The sequence below is a fragment of the Myxocyprinus asiaticus genome, chromosome 9, assembly GCF_019703515.2.
Source record: "Myxocyprinus asiaticus isolate MX2 ecotype Aquarium Trade chromosome 9, UBuf_Myxa_2, whole genome shotgun sequence".
Lineage (NCBI taxonomy): Eukaryota > Metazoa > Chordata > Actinopteri > Cypriniformes > Catostomidae > Myxocyprinus > Myxocyprinus asiaticus.
In genome coordinates, this window is record NC_059352.1 from 35795555 (window position 1) to 35818472 (window position 22918).

The following is a 22918-nucleotide window of genomic DNA, read 5'->3' on the forward strand; positions in this document are numbered from 1 at the left end:
ATATGATGTATCTGTCAGCTACATTAAATGCCACTGTCTTCATTTTGAAAGCTTGTTTAATACTCGTTGTTTTACCATTTTAATTAAGTTAAAATAATCTTAATATTTAAACTGTGCTGATTGCCTGTTTACCCCACAATACATGTTATCAGCATGTTGGGACATTTGAAATTTGTAATAGTCAGAAATAACAGAAAGGCCTGCATAATAACTGACTATTAAAATACCACGTGTTAGATTCTGTCATGTACTGTATGGTCTATGCAGTGATTTCAAGGACAAAGATTTAGCTCAATGTAGGCAATAGTATGACAGAAGATTTAAAACAATATGTTGGTCATGTACTAGGCTTAGGTCTAATTTATGTCTATATGTGTTTATGAAATGAACTTAAAATGTTTAATTTGACCAATTGGGCTCTCTCTTTTTCAAGAAGCACATAAAAATCCAAGAAGGGAGATCCTTGCCTGAACTGAAGAAATGCACCACATGCTGCAAGGACTTCCACTGCCTGTTCTGCAGTTCAGCTTTGTTTCACCCAACAAAGTTGAGCAAAGTCAAAACCCATTTAGACAGCCATTTCAACCGCGCAGTTCTCCATGAAGGTAAAGTTTGCAAACATTCTCTCGGGAAATGCAAATTGAGTTATAATATGTCTATGTATGAAAAGCAGCCTGAATGTTATGATCAATTCCATTTGAGCAATGAATCCAAACAACTTCCTTTATGTTTTTTTTTTTTTTTTTTTGGTAACCAGATTCTTTATTCAGATTTTGGGTATTCATAATTTACACTGATGATCATCATAATAATACTACAGTTCAATGTTCTTATGTTTTAGGGTATACCATTCACAGATGTGGATTAGATTGCTGACCACAGTGGTATTACCACTGCATCCACTGTCAGTCAATGCTGCTACATAAACTGGACTTCATGAAGCATCTGTCTTTTTGCAAGGGTAAGCACCCTACCATAACCACCACCATCCCAGCTTCAACAACTTCCACCATCCCAGCTTCAACAACTTCTACCATCCCAGCTCCAAAAACCATCACTGTGCCAGCCACCCCAAGTACACAAATGCAAAGGGTCTGTGTGAAGCCAGTACTGCATAAAAACACGTTTTCTATGAATCTGCTGAGTGCCAGGTGAACATGGAGTTGGTATGGAGGAGTGGGTTGAAAGCATATCAATGTTTACACCTTAAATCGTTAACTTACTGCACATCCTATGCCTCCTCTCCTTTACTTAGTGAAGAAACACTTAATGAGATGGTGAACAGCAGGTGGTTTGGCAAGGATAAAAAAGTCTGCCTTGATCTGCAAAACCTTGCCAATGCCAACCATATACGTCTATATACTCCCAAATTGGAACCCCTCAGTCCAAAAAATACATATCTATTTATGAGCCAACTGTTTCATATAACAGTCGATTAGGAAGAGTCATGGTGTCATATGACACAAAAAAGAATTCATGGCACTGTCCTTGTGCAAGGACAAAGAGATCATGCCAACACAAGTATATTGCAAAATGGCACTTATTTCAGACACACCGTGAGCTGTTCAGGAAAGTCTGGTGCAGTGAGGAAGTGGAATTCCAAACATCAACAGGGGATGAGGCAGTCATGATGAGGCTTGATCTGGGTAACTTACCATATCTGCCAAAAGATGACCAAAAGTTGAAAGTCATGGTTGAGTATATTCTGAAGTATAAAAAGTTACCTGCTGTTCTGCCAGAACATTTACAGCTTCCATCACTGGAAAAAGAATACCCAAGGCACCTCATTCCACAGGAGATGATGTGCCAGCACTGTCCAGGCAATGTGCCCCTGAGCGACCCAGTCCTCATTACAAATAAGGCCAAAATCCTCACCAACTCACGTATTGTTGAAGGTAGGTCAATGAGATTGAACTATTGATATTTTATTACAATCCACTGTGGTAGATTTGGTCTGCTTTCATTAATCATTGAATGTATTATAAACCATTCTGTGAATCTTGTTGAAACTTTTGATTTCCAGATGTCTCTACCTACTGTAAATCTTGCCATCAATGTGGAACCCACTACCGGTACCAAGAGTGGAAAGATGGCCTACACAATTTTAATGACCGGATACTCCTTGATTTCCCTTTATGCCTAACCATAAGGAACATGCTACAGGTAATTTTTGATTTAATTTAATTGAAGTATAATCTGTGAATGAATCCTTTTTATTGGGTAAATGTATATTAGGTAAACACATTTTTTTACAGTACATTTTCATAATAATGTTTCTCCCTTAGGTCCATACTGACATCCTCCTGAGATTGTCCAATGAAATCAAATCAAGGCAGACGTACGACAAGGTTTTTCAAAAGATTTGGGCTGCGTCAGGTTTTACATAGTGTACTGTATGTGTAAGATTCTGTTATTGTTAAGGTTTTTCCCAGGGTGGAATAACTTCAAAAGGTGTTACTTTTTGAATATCTGAAAAGTCATTTCACATACACTCAGTGAGGATGAAAACCTTTTTAGTTGGATAAACAGATGTTGTCTTTTTACAATAATTGCCTTTTTTACATCTCAGGCGGTTGGGCTGTGATTATGTGCCCGTGTGGTATTGTATACAGTATAAAGTGTAACATTAGAGCGGAAAGCCCACGTGACTTCACATACATAATGCTTTCTTGGAAACACATGCCAAATATTGTTATATATGACTTCGCACGTGGACTAGCAACACATATGAATCTCAGAGAAACAGAAAGGTTGTCCTTCAAACCATTTGAAGGATGGTTAAAGGCCCCAACTCCAGACAACATAGCACAAGCCAAAGATGGAAAACGTCATTGTTACTTGTGCAACCTCCGTTCCCTGATGGAGGGAACGAGACGTTGTGTCGATGTAGTGACACTAGGGGTCACTCTTGGGAGCCCGAGACACCTCTGATCTTTGATAAAAGGCCAATGAAAATTGGTGAGTGGTATTTGCATGCTACTCCCCCGGACATACGGGTATAAAAGGAGCTGGTATGCAACAACTCATTCAGGTTTTATGCTGAGGAGCCGATATAAGGTCATTTCAGCAGGTAGTTCAGCGGTGTGGCAGGAGGGACACAACGTCACGTTCCCTCCATCAGGGAACGGAGGTTACACAAGTAACCACGATGTTCCCTATCTGTCACTCACTCGACATTGTGTCGATGTAGTGATACTAGGGGTTCCTATACGAAACGCCACAATTGGCTAAACTGTGTTATGTGAACTGGCGGTGTGTGGTGGGCAGACTACTGTGTGCCTCATAGCCAGCACACCAGGTCGACACGTAACCTCCCCCAACATATTTATGAGTGTCGAACGGCCCTTTTTGGGGACAAGTCAACTACCCAAAAGATAGAGACAGGCTTAACCAATTCGTGGCCTCTTTTCCCGTTCTTTTTTTCCACTCCCTAAAAAAGAAGGGGGATTATCCGACTGGGCCACCAGGTCTAGTCGGGGGTGTCCCTCCCAAGGGGAAGACACCGCGGAGACCACACCTCGCCCAAAGAGAGGGGAGGATATTTAAGTGGAAAAATACGTCACATGGTCTTTCCAACCATGTGGAGAGTCTTCAAGGTAGATCCTGCCCAATGGGGAAGGAGTTACTACAAACATGGAGACTGGGGCAGAGGGGCTCTGCCCAAGGAAGACGCAGTTTGCCAACAGGGAAATGAACTAGCGGAAGATATATATCGCATGGGGTTAGCCTTACAGGGAACCGCCTTAGCGCAGGGCTCTTAGCGCGTGTACTAGGCCGACAGTGAGTCTCTCCAAAAACTTGACTGCCACAGGGCTCGGAGGAAGTCAACCAGGGAACAAAGTTTGTGAACACTACTGAGAATTAATGGCGCACGTTTTCAGCTCCAAGGGAGGTGGAAAGCGCTATGTGCAAGCGATACACCCGGCCAGCTATCCCGGGCTTATCCACTTGTATTGCGTGCCACTACCTGGGACGAAACTGGTTCCACCCGGAGGTTGTAGAACCTTGCACAGGTGTTGGGTGTTGCCCAGCCCACTGCTCTGCAAATATCTGTTAGAGAGGCACCCCTGGCCAGGGCCCAGGGAGCTGCTACACCCCTGGTAGAATGGGCTTGTAGCCCTACCGGGGGCGGCGTGTTCCGCACTGATCCGACTGCGCATCTCTGGGGGTCTTGCTGACGGGAAGAACACCACTTAGCGAACAGACACCACTTAAAGGCATACAGGCGCCTCGTAGAGGGGGCCCTAGCCTGAGTGATTGTGTCACCAGGGGATTTGCCGTCAAGGAGACTGAGTCCAACTCCAAACTGAGAAAAGAGATGCTCTGAACCGGGAGGAGCTTGCTCTTTTCCCAGTTGAACCGAAGCCCTAGTCAGCTGAGGTGTGAGAGCACCAGGTCCCTGTGTGCGCACAACATGTCTCGAGAATGAGCTAGGATGCTGGACGCTCGCCAGAATGCGTTTTTGCGTCAGCATCTTGAATGGGAGTCTGTGTAAAGCCTAGTTCAGAACTCACAGGTCCGAGATTGGCCGCAACCCACCACCTTTTTTCGGTACGATGAAGTAGGGGCTGAAAAACCCCTTCTTCGTCTCGGCTGGAGGGACAGGTTCTATCGCGCCCTTCCGTAGGAGGGTAGCGATCTCCGCGCAAGGTAGCAGTGTTTTCGTCTTTCACCAAGGTGAAGTGGACACCGCTGAACCTGGGCGGACACCCGGTGTAGTGAATTGCGCAGCCGAGTTGGACGGTCCGGACCAGCCCTCGCGACGGATTGGAAAGCGCAAGCCATGCGTCCAAGTTCCGCAAAAGGGGGACCAAAGAGACAACGTCATCGGATGTACCGGCAGTTGGGGCCTCGCTGCGGGGCGGAGCTCGAGGTGCCACACCATGTCGTGGCCGTGCTGAGTCTAAGGACATCGAAGCACTTACCTGGCTCCTTGTGACCACCCCCAGAACAGCCTGGGATGGGGGAGGAAGAGGCCTGTCCTTGTGACCCATGGAGACTGTCACATCGGGGGCGGATTTGTGCCACAGCTGGGCGCTCAGGGGCGGGGGACCGCCGCTGGAGCGCCAAACCTGCCAAATAGAGTGGTGGATGGTGGTTGTGATGACGGCCGTGAACACTGGATACGTGACCCAGGGAACAAGGAAACCGCTCTTGCTGAGCTCTTGAGTACTGCAGCCACTTGGGCATGCAGCGCAATTAAATGCAAAAGGTAACAAAAAGATGGAGAGATCTGCTTACCAGCTCCAGAGCAGTAGGTTTCGTTGTCCCTGGGTCACCCGTCTCAAGGGCTCTTTGAAGCCTTTCACGGGTTCTGGGCGGCCGCGAGATGGGTGGCGTCTGCTTCCTGCGGTGGGCTCCACGCCGGGGCTGGGCCGAAGGGGCGGGCTGCGGTGGAGCCGGTGCAGTCACCGCAGGGGGACACCCTTGGCGATGAGTAGACGGGGTGCGGGATCTTGAGCCGCGCCGGGGCAGGATATGCCGGCTAGCATCCGTCTACTTCTCCACCATCTAAAACTGCTGTGCAAAGTCCTCGACGGTGTCGCCGAATAGGCCCGCCTGGGAAGTGTGGCCATCATCCGCCCGAGAGACCGCGCCGTGACCTCCGTCGCTCGGAGAGCGAGGTCGGTCGCCAAGCGCAGTTCCTGCATCAATCCCAGGGCGGAAATACCCTCGTGCAGTTCCTTTAGCGCCTTGCCAGGCTTGCAGGAGAGCCATGGCGTACAGGGCGGAGGCGGCTTGTCCAGCGGCACCGTAGGCCTTGGCCGTCAGAGGCGACGTAAACCTACAGGCTTTGGACGGGGGCTTTGGGCACCCGCACCAGGTGGCAGCGCTCTGCGGGCATAGGTGCACTGCGAGTGCCTTTATCCACCGAGGGATTGCCGAATAGCCCTTGGCCGTCCCACCATCGAGGGTAGTGAGAGCAGGGAAGCTGAAAAGATCAGGACCGGGCAGTAAAAAGTGCCTTGTCAGCTCTTCGTGCACTTCTGGGAAGAAAGGAACGGGGGCGGGGCGTGGCTTTGAGCGGTGCTGCGAGCCCAGGAACCAATCACCGAGCCGTGAGGGTTCAGGGAAGAGCAATGAGTTCCACTCTAGCCAATGCTCGCGGCTGCCCGGGAAAGCATGTCGTCATCTCCGCGTCAGCCTGTGACTGGGCAGTCGTCCCCGAAGGGAGGAGCCCAGCTGAGGCTTCCGACTGGACGAGCCCGCTCTCCGATGCTGCGCTCGAGAGCTCATCACTTTTGCGTTACCATGGACATATCCTCGCAATGATAACATGACCATCCACAAACGTTGTCTCCGCGTGAGCAGTGCCCAGACACGAAAGACAGTGATCGTGACCATCAGAAGGCGAGAGATAACGAGCGCAACCAGGAATAAAGCATCTTTAGAAAGACGCGTCTTTAAAAAGACGTTCTGTGTGTGCCGCTCTTTTAGAGAAATATACTCTTTTATTTCTGCCGAAGCGCCCAAGGGCATTCTCTGAAGTGCACCAGTGCAGAGGGGGGAGAAGCTGCTGAAATGCACCATCAGATCCAGCAGAGGTGAATGAACAGTAGTATTCAGCTCAGTGAGCATGACCCTTTGGCTCCGAAGAGAAAATCTGAATGAGTGTTTGCATACCAGCTCCTTTTATACCCGTATGTCCGGGGGAGTGGCATGCAAATACCACTCGCCAATTTTCATTGGCCTTTTATCAAAGACCAGAGGTGTCTCGGGCTCCCAAGAGTGACCCCTAGTGCCACTACATCGACACAACGTCGAGTGAGTGACAGATAGGGAACTAAAGGTGTCACTTCCTTGGTTGAACTGCAAGAAACTGGTCCCAGACTGTGATGGCCATCCAGTAACTGGTTCAGCAGAGCATTATACTCTGTATGACCGATTCCATGAGGATAAAACAAAGGATGCCCGTTATGTCCTGCTTGGCCTGGTCCCGCAACTTGCCAGAAAAGTCAACAGTCAAGTAGCAGAACAGCTGTTTGCAAGAATGAAGAAAAACAATTACTACTTAAACATGGCTTAACCATCAACTTATCTGTTTCTCATGAGGAATATCATTCACCATTACAACATTCACAAAAACAAACAACGATTTGGCAACATAAAAAAGGCTTTAGAAACCAAGATAGCAATGAATTTCCACAGCCAGGCAGTGTTGGGTACATTTTCAAATTTGCTATGCAATTCTATTATAAATACAGCACGTTATTATTCACTGTATTGTTGAAACATTTATTTATATTTTTAGGAAATACAGTATCCTCAAAGACATCCTCCACTACTCAACCTGGTCCATTGGACATTGATGTACCAACTGGTGAGTAAAAAAGCTTGTTAGTGCAAGCTTTTTTAAACTTGCACTAACACGTTTGACTGGTAATGTTCATTGTGATTTTCTATTTTAGTTTCAGCAGAGACAGTACCCCTGACACTGGCCCTCAGCGTGCCCCCGACAACAGCCCTTGACTACTCAGTGACATTTAAGCTCTGGGAAAAAGAATGGAATCCTATCCAGGACAAACTGGTAAGCTAATTAGTACAAACAGTAATTGTTTGTCATGTCATACACTATTATCTGACTAATAGCTGTTATTTGCAGCTTGATTACATGCTGGACACAGGACGGCCTGGGGTAGAAATTATTGTGAAAGAAGGGCCCTTATGTATCACACGTGAAGAATTCTAGAGCCTGGGGTTGCTAAGAAACATGGATTCTCATGTGAGTAGTGGGAAGTTGATAAACACGAGGAAGAGAAATGGCATGTTTTTATTTGCTTTTATGCTTGTTCACTGATGAGTTTTGATTGTTTCTTACAGACTGGGAATGCCTGCTTTAAACTGATTCATGAAGCAGCTCAGCAACATGTATGTAACTTTCATATAAGAGACTAAAGCCTAAATAAAGTAAAAAAAATACTACTATTACTGTATTCTGTTATTTTATTGTCTACTTTCAAAGTTGCTGTTTTTTTTCCCATAGGGCAAAGACATTTATATAGAGGACATGTACGTCGTTCCTACATGAAGCTTACACAAAGCAACATCATTGGCAACTTTCCAGTGAGTGAATATAAAATAACAAAATATGTATGTGGTCACAAAAATGTAAATCTGCATAATAACAACATTTTTCATTAATGTTAGGAGGATGTCGACATGAAAGACTTCTTAGTCTTTCCGGCATGGACCAACGCAACGGGCCAGAACACTTCATTCTCTGTGTAAGGGAATGTTACTGTTACTAGATACTACATAGTACATGTAATGGTAATTAAGTTGGTTAATTCATGTGAATTCTAACAAAGTGAACTGCAGCTCTACTCTTTGTCCTAATGACTTTTAAACTCTTGTGCATCTCTTTAACCATTATCACATTACAGATCATGAAGCCACTCCTGAGAGAGATCCTCTTTTTAGACTCACAATACACAATGCATGAGTCTGGGATTGGTGATGCTGAGTACAGAGCCATTTTAGGTCCACGTATGAGTCATACTGTTTGCCATGTTCATATAGCAATTTACATTTTGGCTACGTTCCTAAAGCCTAATGTCTCAGTGGTTGTCACATCTATCTGTTTCAAATTATTTTTATTTTTTTATCGCATAGAGATCTTGCTCAGCAGATTGATCCTGGGAGCTGGACTGAGAAGACTGGGCATGATATTGTGGTGAATAATATATGCATAATTAGCTATTCCAAAGAAATATAACTATTGCCGTAATCTGCATTTCATATAGAAGTCATCATGTGAGAGAGAAGACAGCAGCTTTGATCTATCAGTCATGTTTCATGTATCACTAATCTTACCTTCTTTTTTGTTAATTTTAGGGCTTGCCACGCCAGATCTGTGGAAATGACTGTGGGATTTTTATGCTTATGGTAATGTCTCCATTTTTATTTTTATTTTTTTTTATTTATTTATTTTTTTGGTAAGCATATGCAGGTTTCTGTCAACATTGTAAATAAAATGTTTTCCTTCTTCTGTGTTTCAGTATACCCTTTCCATTGTGACAAGCACAGGGTTTGAATTTCAGGAGGTAAGCTGATTACAAAATTTAAATAAAGAAGAAATTGCTTACTTTATATGTTGCTTATATACATACTATTCATCTTGAAGAAAAAGGATACATTAAAAACTAAAGACTCTCCTCATCATTGTCACATTTTTTTTTCAGATGGACATGCCTTTGAATCGGAAGTGGTGGTGTCTTCTTCTGATGGAGCGTTTTAAAATTGATGGGTATGACAGCCCTAAACAATAACAATATGTGTATATTCACCTGTTGACTACATTAACTTAATGTTATCAGTAGACCATCAGTAACAAGAGATGTAAGACTCTGGATGGCAGTTTCTGTTTTGAGTATTTATTTATGGCAATTGTGCACCAATACTTTAGCTTTTTCCTGTGCAATACTTTAGATTAATCTTGTTGTTAATGTTTGAAAGGCATGGCCAGAGGTTTGCCTTCTGGACTGATGAGGCCAGAAGCTTGCTGCAGAGAACCCTTCACTGAGGAAGTTTCAGTCCACATACAGAATGTCACTGACCACACTGCAGAGGAAAAGATACTGGTGGCTTCATTGTACAGTCACAGGGAGCTGAACAGCAATTGGTGGTACTTTGATAATATTCACATTTTTCATCATTACAGACTAACTCACAGTAAAGATTCAACCAGGGCTTTTGTTAGAAATATTGTCAACTATCTTTATCTTAAATCTACTTTATGTATGTATTTAATGTAACTGACATTTAAAGCTGGGATATTCAATGTATTCAAGAAGAATTTTTGTTACATCTGTGTAGTCTCTTTACATTCTGACAGCAATCAATAAATCAAGTGCTCTGATAATGAAAAGAAAAAATTTCGTTATCTTTGGCAGTCACAGGCCAATAAAAACCCTGTCCGTGATTGGTTGCCTACCTGCCTCTCTAAATACATACTTGCCTACCTGCACACACTCTGCCCATGTACTCATTGATCTTCACCGGAGTCTTCCTCCAGCAGTACTTTGTCTTTGCAGGAGGCTGAGCAGGACTTCTTCTCTTGTCCTGATTATCATCACAGGCAAGAGTAGAAAATGTAATTTTTTTACACAATGTCCAATGTATCCTTTTTTTAAGCGTTAACAGTATTTCTGTTAACCCAGCAGTGATTATGTTCTCCATTTACTATTTCAGTGAAGTGGAGGAATTTAATAGAGGGATACACAAACAACTGAGGAAAGAAGGGAGAACATTCATTTGGTAGGTAGTGCTGCTACATACTTTACAATCTGGGCTTTAAATATTTAAGGGTCAGGAAAACTCATGTCAATACCATGTTATTTCTATTCGGATTTCTTGCATCTCTCTCTATTCAGTTTTTTTTTCTCAATTCAGAAGGGCTTTATTGACATGAAAGTTTCAAGAAACAGTGTTCTCAAAGCATCAAAATACATTTTTTCAAAATCTTTGAACAGTACACAATAACAGTAATATGAACATTAATTGGCAAGAAGACTGATGTATATTAATTATATATGTATAGTAAATAGTGTGTGTGTGTGTTAGTGTGCTCTGTGGTCACTAAGCTCTTTTAAATATGAAATGTAAAATAACAGAGTTGAACATGTTCAAGTAAATGTTCCTTATTTCATTCAGTTTTCTCTCTCACTCCGTCCTTCTCTCAGGAGTCGGTGAAGACAGAAGTTCTGTCCATGTGGCAGCTGATGAACAAATGGGTTTGTGTGTGTGTGTGTTCAGTTGTTATTATTTATTTTATAAAATATACACAATCTTGAATCTGCCCCCAGAGTCATCCTTGTGTTTTGCCTCTGTACTTTAATATATAGGGTTTAGATCTAGTGACAGAAAAGATCATAGCATATGATTCCTTCTTTATTTTACGTGATGAGTTAATTATGCTAATTAGGGGGCTTTCACACTGGGCACGTTTGCTGCGGTCCAATTCCGAGTGCGATTGTTCCCGGTGCCCCCCGCAGCGCTGGTCTGGCTTCACACTTGCTTGATTCTATTGAACCCCGGTCCATTTGCGTTCATCTTACTTCATCACAAACACGCATGGTGAACACAACACGACTCATCATACTTTTTTTTTTTTGTTGTTGTTGTTATTTTGGTGCCATTATGCAAAGCAGAGTGAACGACAACTGCGTATATGTGCGCTTCATGGCGTAACTCATCAGATGTCCAGGAGAAGGCGGCTTGCTGCTGCTCGCAAACGGCGTTTTTTGAGGAGACAGCTGATTGCGAGGAATTCATTTGCATCTTTGTTTACACTGCACTCTTTCTCACGCTCCTGTCCAAGGTGAAGTTATCGCCACTGTCATCTATTATACCCTATTTTATAACCTATAATAATATTTATATATAGTATTTATAAGGTGTATAGATAGATAGACAGACAGTATTTATAGTGTTGATTGTACTTGTATGTCATTGTGGTGTCATTACTTTTTTGGGACTTTCAGGAATGTGTGGATCCTCATGTGTTGTCCAAACTAATGATGTCGTCATCGGCTAAAACGCATGCGCAGGTTACTTTACTTCCTGAACGAGTGGGCGCCCTAGTCCGAGTTGCTTTCACATTCACGCGAATCGCGCTACAGTTCCATTGCAACCGAACTCAGACCACCTCCTACAGGCAGTCTCGGGTTCGTTACCGTGGTGACCATACGTCCTCTTTTGCGGACCTTAAAAAAGCGTACGGCCGGATTTCTGAATTTGCGAAAATGTCCGGGATTCGGCTTTAGTTGCATTATGATGTGCATCTGGTCTAATACTTCATTGTGTGCGCATATTTGCATTGCTTTGACCCCTCTTTGTAAGTCCTGCCTTCTTGCACACCAATTGGTCGATTATAAGAGGCTTGCAGCAACTATTGGCCAAATTCCTGCCTGTCAATCTCTCCGCAAATGTGCGAAGCGCTGTTGTGTTCGGCATCAAACAGTTGCTTGACAGTAGCAGCAAATGACAGCTGAGTGGAAACAATGCCCAAACGAAAGTGCAAATTTACAGAAGATTGGCACAAAAAATTCCCATGCTTTCGTCCAGGTCGAAATCCATGGGAAGCAGAATGTGCAAGTGATTTAGAAGCACACATTAGCTCTGCAAATCATAAAGGGTCAGCAAAAGGTGAAAGTTCATCAGGTAAATTAAGGGACTTTTTGCAACCAGGTAAAATCATCACATTGCTTCATTTTCCATGGCCATTCAAAATAATAGTAATAGTAAATGAAGGTACACTCATGGCATCAAATATTTTATTTTAGTACATGGACATTCAAAAGAATGTTGGAAATTTTTATTTATTTATATATGTATTTATGTTATGCTAATAGAGTGTCTTTTTTACTGTATTAAAACACTGTTTTGAACACTATTATTCCACCCCACTCTCGGCGGAAAAAAAAGGTGTCCTCTTTTTGTAAAACCAGAATATGGTCACCCTACATGACAGCTTTCACATTACCAATTTTTCATGCGAACCGTGCTCTGTTTTGAACTAAACTGCCAGTGTGAAAGCACCCTTAGTCACACGAATTGCTCAACATGCAGCTATTAGCAACCAAGTTGAATTGCAAGAAGGAAAGTAGTATTTGGATGTAATAAACCTTTAAAACTATAAGTAGTTAGTATTTGGTGGAAATACTGCCTTGGTTGCACTTTTTTCAGTCCTCCAAAACTTGGGTCCTAGAAATGTGGTCCTGAAAATGCAGCCTTCGGTATTGCAGGAACATACTATAGGTTCTTTTCGGGTGATTCATGAAAAAGATCTGGTTTAAAAGAGTCATTTGGTCACGACTCTCTTGCGCTGGGTTTGTTGTTACCTGCAGTGCAGCAAGCTTGCACAACAGAACGGGTGAAAAGTGGCACGAGACACACAAGATGATATCTGACGAAACCGCATATGAGCGCACACAACCCGACTGTCACCAATGGTGACTAGAATTTAAATGATTGTCGCAATCAATTATTTTTGTTCGCATTTGCGACCATTTTAGTCGCAGTCTGGAGCCCTGACATGCCAATTCTAATGTGAATTGCTAACACAACCCACCCTTGCTGTTAAATCGCTCTTCCTCTAAAGTAATTGGAGTGGAATACATGATGTTTCTAGGTGGTGGTGTACGCTTTCAAGTGGTATTCCCAACTTCATCATCATCAAACTGAACAAATACTACATTCACAATTGTGTTGTTTGTATTAAGGTTCATGTCTGTTACAGTACCACAAACACCATTTACAAGCCCATCAGCGATGTCAATATTCTTAATTAACATGACTCGCGCACGTTTACGTAATTGAAATGTTTCCGGTAAACAAGAATTGAATACTTCAGTTTGTTGATATTTCTCAAAATCCTGAGCCTCTACACAAATGTGGTCTGAGCAATATGCAATTATCTGTTTGATGTTATGCTCTTCCACTTGCGTATTTGTTGGAAAAATGTGTAAAGCGTAAGAGGTTTGCCCAGTTTCCCTACTTTTGTGCATATTTAAGTCATTAAGTGATAATGGGGAACTCTTGCTATGTGTACACAATCTATTCAATATAAAGAGTATTTTTGTCTAACAATGATTGTTAATTTTGACAGTGCAAATGTGCTGTTCCACAAATCCAATGGAGCATTTTGCAAATACAGTGGTTTTCCTCTCATAGGTGGCAATTGGAAAAAATTTCCCACAGCAATTATACAATCTTTACCAAATGGAGAGTAGTCACCTGTCTGCTTTATTTGTCTAAGCCTACCATGGATGGACATAGGCTAGTAGGCTGTGGTTTACCATAGAGATTTCATTTAATCAGTATATGCAAGTCACTAAATACCACATGCATTGTATTTACTTTTTCTTCTCCTAAAGGTGTGTAAGGCAATTTTACATCTGTCCCGATTGAAAATGTACTATGCATGGTCTTGGCACCCAAGATGAAAGCAGCAATTCCAGTAGGTGCTGTCAATAGAACAGAAACTTTGTCTGGTGCATTTGCAATTTGGCATAATATTCTGGTTGCTTTATAATTAATAGCTCTGATTAAATGTGACTTTCCTGTTCCTGCACCTCCAGTAACAAATACATGGAAAGGCTCTGGCCTTTTACCTCTAACTTTCTCTAAGCACCACTGTCTTTCTTGATAGAAAATATATTTTTGTAGGGAGTTCAGAGACCTAAGTAGATTGATAGCATCTGATCTACACAAGACATTCAAACTAGATGCGAATCGATTGCTTGTTTCATTTTGAATGGATAGATCAGAAATTATATCAACATGCTCATCAAGTTCTTTTGATGAATCTCTAATTTTCTTGTTGACATTCCAAGTGCTCTGACTCCTGCTCAGGACACATCTCACACGTTTGCCAGTTTGCCCTGGATACATTTTGCAAGGGCCCTACGTCCCCCTGTGACAGAGGGACCCCTCGTTATACAAGAAATGCCCAATAGAGGGCAGCCAAGCTCCATTGTTGAATGATTCCCAAAATAACACGGAGAAGATTTTCGTGTTGTCTCTAGAAGGAATCCCACTTTCGTCCGTTATGTATATTAAGTATGTGTAACTACGTTCTTCAGTTAATTATATTTCTCATTTCATGTGTTAAACATCTCCAGTTCTTGAGTTGGAGTTTTCATCTTATCTGTGTATGTTTTGATTGCCGATCCGGTGCTGTAATGTGTTATTTTGAATTTATGATAAATGTTTGTTCTGGCTGTTATCAGAGTCGTTTAGTGTCAGCAGTTTTTTCTGCAGCTCGCCTTTTTGCCTATGTATTTTCAATCGCTTTCCACTCATAATTCATCTACAAACGAATAGCAAAGCATGGCATCTAAACAGCGAGTGCCTGTTTAAAGACACAAGGGATTGTGTCTGTGTGCAGTTTCGGGCTCACCTGCGGCTCTGTGCGCACCGCGCGCTATATATTCCCAGGTTATGTCAGCGTAAATAAATAATCAAACATCGATACCAGTATATGGCACTCGCGTCAAGCAATGTCTGCAAACAGTGCCTGTTTTGTAAAGGTTTTTTGACAATCGCTGTTTTGATTGACAGTAAAATGAAAAAGTTCCCAGACAGGAGACTTGAATGACGCAGGGGCTTCTATCTTGCAGCTTGTTTTCTCAGCTTGCCATTTTCAACTTCACACTAATGCATGCAGAACTGTGAATCATCAACTGATTTAATAAACTTACAGTTAATAGGACAACTGCTCCCTGTAGAAAGTTAACCCACGTGAAACAGGTGAAGTGTGTCCAACTACTCCATTAGCGGAGGTTAGAACTGCGCATGTGTATTTCGCGCTTTATTTTCTTTGTCAAAGTGTATGATCCAGATGCGTTATTAAACTAGAGATGAACCACGGAGCAAATGCTTACCAAACCTTGGGTGTTGAACCGTGCGGTTTGTTTTTTTACCGAGAACCGTTACACCCCTGATATATAGATACACTATATTGCCAAAAGTATTCGCTCATCTGCCTTTACACGCATATGAACTTAAGTGACATCCCATTCTTAATCAATAGGGTTTAATATGACGTCGGCCCACCCTTTGCAGCTATAACAGCTTCAACTCTTCTGGGAAGGCTTTCCACAAGGTTTAGGAGTGTGTTTATGGGAAGTTTTGACCATTCTTCCAGAAGCGCATTTGTGAGGTCAGACACTGATGTTGGACGAGAAGGCCTGGCTCGCAGTCTTCGCTCTAATTCATCCTAAAGGTGCTCTATCGGGTTGAGGTCAGGACTCTGTGCAGGCCAGTCAAGTTCTTCCACACCAAACTTGCTCATCCATGTCTTTATGGACCTTGCTTTGTGCACTGGTGTGCAGTCATGTTGGAACAGGAAGGGGCCATCCCCAAACTGTTCCCACAAAGTTGGGAGCATGGAATTGTCCAAAATCTTTTGGTATGCTGAAGCATTCAGAGTTCCTTTCACTGGAACTAAGGGGCCAAGCCCAGCTCCTGAAAAACAACCCCACACCATAATCCCCCCTCCACCAAACTTCACAGTTGGCACAATGCAGTCAGACATGTACCGTTCTACTGGCAACCGCCAAACCCAGACTCGTCCATCAGATTGCCAGATGGAGAAGCGTGATTCGTCACTCCAGAGAACGCATCTCCACTGCTCTAGAGTCCAGTGGCGGCGTGCTTTGCACCACTGCATCCGACGCTTTGCATTGCACTTGGTGATGTATGGCTTGGATGCAGCTGCTCGGCCATGAAAACCCATTCCATGAAGCTCTCTACGCACTGTTCTTGAGCTAATCTGAAGGCCACATGAACTTTGGAGGTCTGTAGCGATTGACTCTGCAGAAAGTTGGCGACCTCTGCGCACTATGCGCCTCAGCATCCGCTGACCCCGCTCTGTCATTTCTCGTGGCTGAGTTGCTGTCATTCCCATTCGCTTCCACTTTGTGATAATACCACTGACAGTTGACTGTGGAATATTTAGTAGCGAGGAAATTTCACAACTGGACTTGTTGCACAGGTGGCATCCTATCACAGCACCACGCTGGAATTCACTGAGCTCCTGAGAGCGGCCCATTCTTTCACAAATGTTTGTAGAAGCAGTCTACATGCCTAGGTGCTTCATTTTATACACCTGTGGCCATGGAGTGATTGGAACACCTGAATTCAATTATTTGGATGGGTGAGCGAATACTTTTGGCAATATAGTGTATATTCACATTTATATTATATATAAATGTATTTTAACAAATAGCATCAAACATATTTACATACATAAAAGCTTAACCTGTATAATAAACTTCCGTTAAAAAAAATTGGCATAATGTTAGTGGACATTTCAGGTTACTAAAGCTGCTAAATCACAGATTCAAAAATATTAACAGAATTTAAACTAGAAGGTAATAATGTTACTTAACCAATCTGATGTGGTTGTTGCATTTTCATCAGCGGACCCTCACAATGAAATACATGCTGTTTATTCTTCAATCATTGGATTGGATCATAAGCAGAGAACATGAAACATAAGTACTGTCGCTCACATGTCGCATGTTTTAAAAATGCACTCTTAACATTTTTAAATGTTTTCACTCTAATGTTCCAATTGCAAAATAGATTTCAAAAGATGAAAGTTGAGTTTTTAAGTTTTAATTTGATACCAAGATTGTGAACACTGATGGAGTTTTTGATATAAAACAAAGCATTTGTTTTATAGCCACATTCAAATGGCCCACCTGTTGGCCAGTAACAGTTAAAAGGTTTAAAATGGGCGTGTAAGACCCCCATTTTCACATACAGTCACCAAAATTAGTACATATATAGTTCTCATAAAGCTGGACAACTTTCAGAATTATAATTATTAGCTCCGCCCAACAGGAAGTTATCCATTTTGGATTTTTGAATATTCCATTCTCTGAACTTTTAAATACTCCTCCTAGGGGAGGAAATACTCCTCTGCGGCACCACCTAGAACATGGGCATGTTCGGGGGGCTATTTAGCACATCCCTTTTCAGCTATTGTCACCAAACTTTGTACACATATAGATCTCATGAAGCCGGACAACTTTCGTGCTGATAGTCGTAAGCTCTGCCCAAAAGGAAGTTGGCCATTATGGATTGTTTGAAAAATGCATGCTCAGGAATTTGATATACTCCTCCCAGGTATTTTATGTTACAGGTACCAAATGTGACGATGCTAAATTGTGAAGGGATATATTGAATGGTGTTGCCATGGCGAAGCGATAAAATAACGTCAAAAAATGGAATAAGGAAATGTCTCATATATTCTGCATGCATGGCGTGATTTTACATAAACATTGAGCCAAATGTGTGTCCTTGCAGGCTGATCACATTGATGTAGCTATTGTGGGTCACAGCCATAGCGCCACCAAATGGCAGAAGGAAGTTTGTCACTTTTAACAGACTTTGAAATATCCCTATTATGTTAACCTGAATTGCTTCAAAAGATTTTAGAATAATGTCAAGACAGTGCAGATTTAAAATTCTGAAGGGATTCTTGATATCTTAAATACTGTTGCCATGGCAATGCATTAAATCTCATCATTCTTTTTGTGCATATTCACATGTTTTGATGTATTTGGTAAGCTTAGTTTTTAAAGTGTATTGTTAATAAACATATGTCTTAATTTTTATATAAATAAAATATAATAAAAATATCAACTGAAATGTAAAAATAATAGAAAACTGTCATAATGTGTATATGTAATGAGTGGCAATTACAAGAAATGTCCAATAGAGGGTATCCAAGCTCCATGAATGATTCCCAAAATAACAGAAGATATTTGGTGTCCTGTTTAGAAGGGATCCCTGTTTCGTACGGTATGTATATGAAGTATGTGTAACTACGTTCTTCAGTTAATTATATTTCTCATTTCATGTGTTAAACATCTCCAGTTCTTGAGATGGAGTTTGATTCATTTGATCTGTGTATGTTTTGATTGCTGATCCGGCGCTGGAATGTGTTATTTTGAATTTATGATAAATGTTTGTTTTGTCTGTTATCAATGTCGTTTAGTGTCAGCAGTTTTTTCTGCAGCTCGCACTCTTTTCCAGTAAATAGAAAAGCGAAATATGTACCCCATTGTGATCGCCTTCTCGGCTGTATTGATTGTTTGTGTGTAGAGCGTGTGTTTTGTCTTTATCTCATTCTCTCTCTCTTAATCGCTCTCAGGTGTGGGGTAACCAGGTGATCTGATTGTTAATGTGCAGCGCCGGCATGCAGTGTGTTTTTCTTCCTATATAAATGGAGTGTTTCATGGCTCTGTTGTGCCATGGGGGATCGTGAGCTGTGCCATCTTGGTCACCGATGCTCTCGCGCAAATTCCCGGAGGATTTTCCCGCTATTTATTTATTTATTTATTTATTTATTTATTTATTTATTTTAAATCTATGCAGTGTTGATATGGTAACAAGTAAACAAATGAAGTTTCATCTTACCAGCGTGTGTGGAAACGTTTAAACCACGTGTGTGACAACTAACCCCGCGTTTGAGTTTGAGCTATTTTCCAGTCGAATCCCATAGAAAAATGCAAACAAATGTGTCCCCACTCATTATATACATCAATTGAGGTGCGGATGCAATATTTGTTAATTAAAACATATAGTTTTATATGGATGGATTAGAACATTTAACCTCTTATGCAACGTTCCGTTCACATGCTTGAATGCATTTGTTTTTGCACTAAAATTACACGCAGCGCCTCAAAAAAGCAAACATATGTGTCTTGACTCGAGACGTTTCACAGTTTAAGTTCTTTTTAACCTGACATGGCATCTAAAAACACAAACAAGCCGTCAAAGTCATCTATCTAGCGCACGCTTACATTGAAATCATATATAAAACAGCGCAGACGGAGACAAACGCTCTCAATGTGAACGGCCCCTCAGTGCAAGACTTGAACTCTGTAGAAAAGTTTGATCACACTTGCCTATTCTTTATTATTTGTTACTGCACATTTTCACTTCAAGTAAATTGGTAAGTGCTTTTTGCATTGTTATAGCAACATCAGGAGTTTTCTAAGTGTAAATTAGGCTGCTGGAGCATTCAGGGTCGGATAAAGTTTTGAAAAGTAACCGTGTACCCTGACGAAACAAAATTTATTGCAAACAAAATTGAAAACGCAGATATTATTAGAGGTTTTTCTTTGTATTAGACCTCCTTGGTTCTGGCTTTCGTGCATGGACGTGTTTTTAAAATGTCAATTGGTATTATTATTTGACTGCCACGTAATATATGATGGGCATATGGCGTTTTATTCATTGTGAAACTGTTTTCTTAATGGAATGAATCGCACTGAAGGCCTAGACAAGTTTTATTGCATTCTCTGAGGAGAAAATTGTAATACAAAAATAATTAAGGTATTTCAATACCCACCGCTTTCACTTAAATGTGTTATGTTTGTGTGCATTTTATTTATTTTTATTTTTTTGGTTGCTAACTGCATATTTATTTATTATGCACTAAAACATTTACATGTAATTGCATTTAAAATGTAATTTACACAATTACATGGGTATATAATGATGATTTGTGAGTTTTCACTGCAAAACAACCCCCAGAAAATTGCACTACAAAATGTGAGAAAAGCAGCAGAAAATTCAGCCATTTTGTAATTCCAGCTAGCCAAATTACATGGCCATTTCCTAAATATACCATAATTTGATGACCAAACTTTAGTTGTGGCAATGTAACTGATTACGTTGTGACAACCGGCAAAGTGAAATTTCTGTATCGTTGCAAAAATGACGACATTGTGGCAAGTGTCACGGAGGGGACAAAGGATACAAAAGCAGAGATGACGGTTCAATGGTTTTATTAACAAAGTTCTCAATGTCAAGATAAGGCGCACTTGGCGCCGGCTGCAGAAGGCTGAAATCCAGTGAGCAGCAATGGGCTAGTGAAGGGTGTGTTCGTATGATAAGTGTGCTTTGTGGAAGTCAGGAACAATCCAAAGAGAATCCATTGAACTTGGTGTGTTGCGAAGCAAAGCCCAGATTATATAGTCCCAGAGACGTGGGCAGAGACCGAGGAATCCTCCTCCACATGAACTGCGCACAGAACTGGTGAGGGTGACGGCAAGCAGGAAGGTAACTGCACCTCTGCAGGGGGGCAACCAACAGACACACGAGCATGCTCCAACTACAGGAGAGAGCACAGTTAACATGACAGTTAACCATAAACAGGCAAATAACGATGTGACGCACAAGGAAAAAGTAGGGAGTGCAATCAGAGTGAAGCAGATGGTAACAGGCAAGTAAATCATTGCTGTGATCACCATGGAAACGCTGATAGCGTGCCGTCTCCACCTGTGAGACACGAGGGAGAGAGAAAAACAACAGTGTGAGCCGGCACAAATGCCGGAAATGTTTGGGGGGCTATGTAGCATATCCCTTTTGAGCTACAGTCACCAAACTTTGTACACATATAGATCTCATGAAGCCGGACAACTTTCGTGCTGACAGTCATAAGCTCTGTCCAAAAGGAAGTTGGCCATTTTGGATTGTTTGAAAAATGCATGCACAGGAATTTGATATACTCCTCCCAGGGATTTTATGTTACAGGTACCAAATGTGGGTGACATCGTGCCAAGACATTGACAATGCTAAATTCCGAAGGGATTTTTGATATATCGAACGGTGTTGCCATGGCAAAGTGATAAAATAACATTAAAAAAATGGAATAAGGAAATGTCTCATATATTCTCCATGCATGGTGTGATTTTACATAAAAAAATTTAGCCAAATGTTTGTCCTTGCAGTCTGATCACATTGATGTGGCTATTGTGGGTCAAGGCCATAGCGCCACCAACTGATGGAAGGAAGTGTGCCACTTTTAACAGACTTTGAAATATCACTATTATGTTAACCTGAATTGCTTCAAAAAAAATTTAGAATAATGTCAAGACAGTGCAGATTTAAAATTCTGAAGGGATTCTTGATATCTTAAATACTGTTGCCATGGCAATGCATTAAATCTCATCATTCCTTTTTGTGTTTATTCAAATGTTTTGAGGTATTTTGCATGTTTGAATTTTAAAGTTTATTGTTGATAAACATATTTGTTCATTTTTATATAAATAAAATATAATAAAAATATCAACTGAAATTTAAAAATACTAGAAAACCCATGTCTAACCCAGTGTGTTGCAATTGCCACTCTGAGTGGCTACATTTTGGCTATTGAAATTCTGCTCAAATGAACGAAATGACTTGAATAAAGATTTGTTTATTTTGCTGAACGAGACTCAAAGATCCAAGTCAGTAAAATTATCCCCATCACTACTTGGCGCTGTCTCTTCTCCTTAAATACTGCCGCCTCCCCTCGCTGGAATGGGAGGCCGGCCTGGCGCGCAGGTGGAAGTCATTCGCCACTTATCTTCCCGGCCTCGCACTGCTCACTACAAAAGGCTATTTAAACAGTTGCGTATGAATAACGAATGCAGACGTACTTCATTTATTTTGAAAGAGAACAGAAAAAAAATGCAACAATAAAAGAAGACCTATTGCCAAATAACTGCAACAAAATTACAAGGTTAAATGACTTCTGTGCTCATTAAACTCTACCTAGACCAACTTAACACCTAATGCATTGAATTACATTTGTTAATTTAAAGCAATTTAGGGATATTTATAAAAATGGTAAATGTTTTCATTACAATATAATCTTCAGATCTACATATTTTTTCAATAAATAATTATATTAAATTATAGCAAAAATGTAAAATTAATCAGTTAGCAATTAAATAAAAAATTAACAATTAAAAATGAATATATATATATTCATTTTTAATTGTTAATTTGTGTGTCTATATATATATACACACACACACACACTGTGGTTGAGTGTGTGAGATATATATGGCAGGTCTCTGCCTGTCCTATGGAGGGAGTGGGAGCCAGGTGAACAGTCCACATAAGACTTTAATGCCACACTTTTCAGTGTACATCAAAACATAAACATGCTTTTCTGCACAATAAACAAACACATACAACAACACTCAACAGCCTTGCTTTTCAGCAGTCACTGTGGCACAGTCACACACAGCTCCGTGCGTCTGTCTCTCCCTTTCTGCTGCTGTCTTCTCTCCTTAAATACTCCCACCGTTCCTCCCTGGAGGAACTGGTGTACAAACAGGTAGAAATTGTTTACTACTTATCTTTCCAGCCTTGCTCTGCCCTGACACCGCCCTGCTAGCAACAATATAGATAGATAGATAGTAGAGGTGTAATGCTTCAAATTTCTCACAGTTCTGTTTGTATCACGGTTTTAGGGTCACTGTTTCGGTACGGTTCAGTATTTGTAGTATCAGTTTTGTTACAGAAAAAGAAATATTACTGCCAAACCCTATTCTATTTGGTAACAGACATTTCCAAGAGATTTGCCCTCACTACAAATCACTATGGTTTAACAGCAGTAAATGGT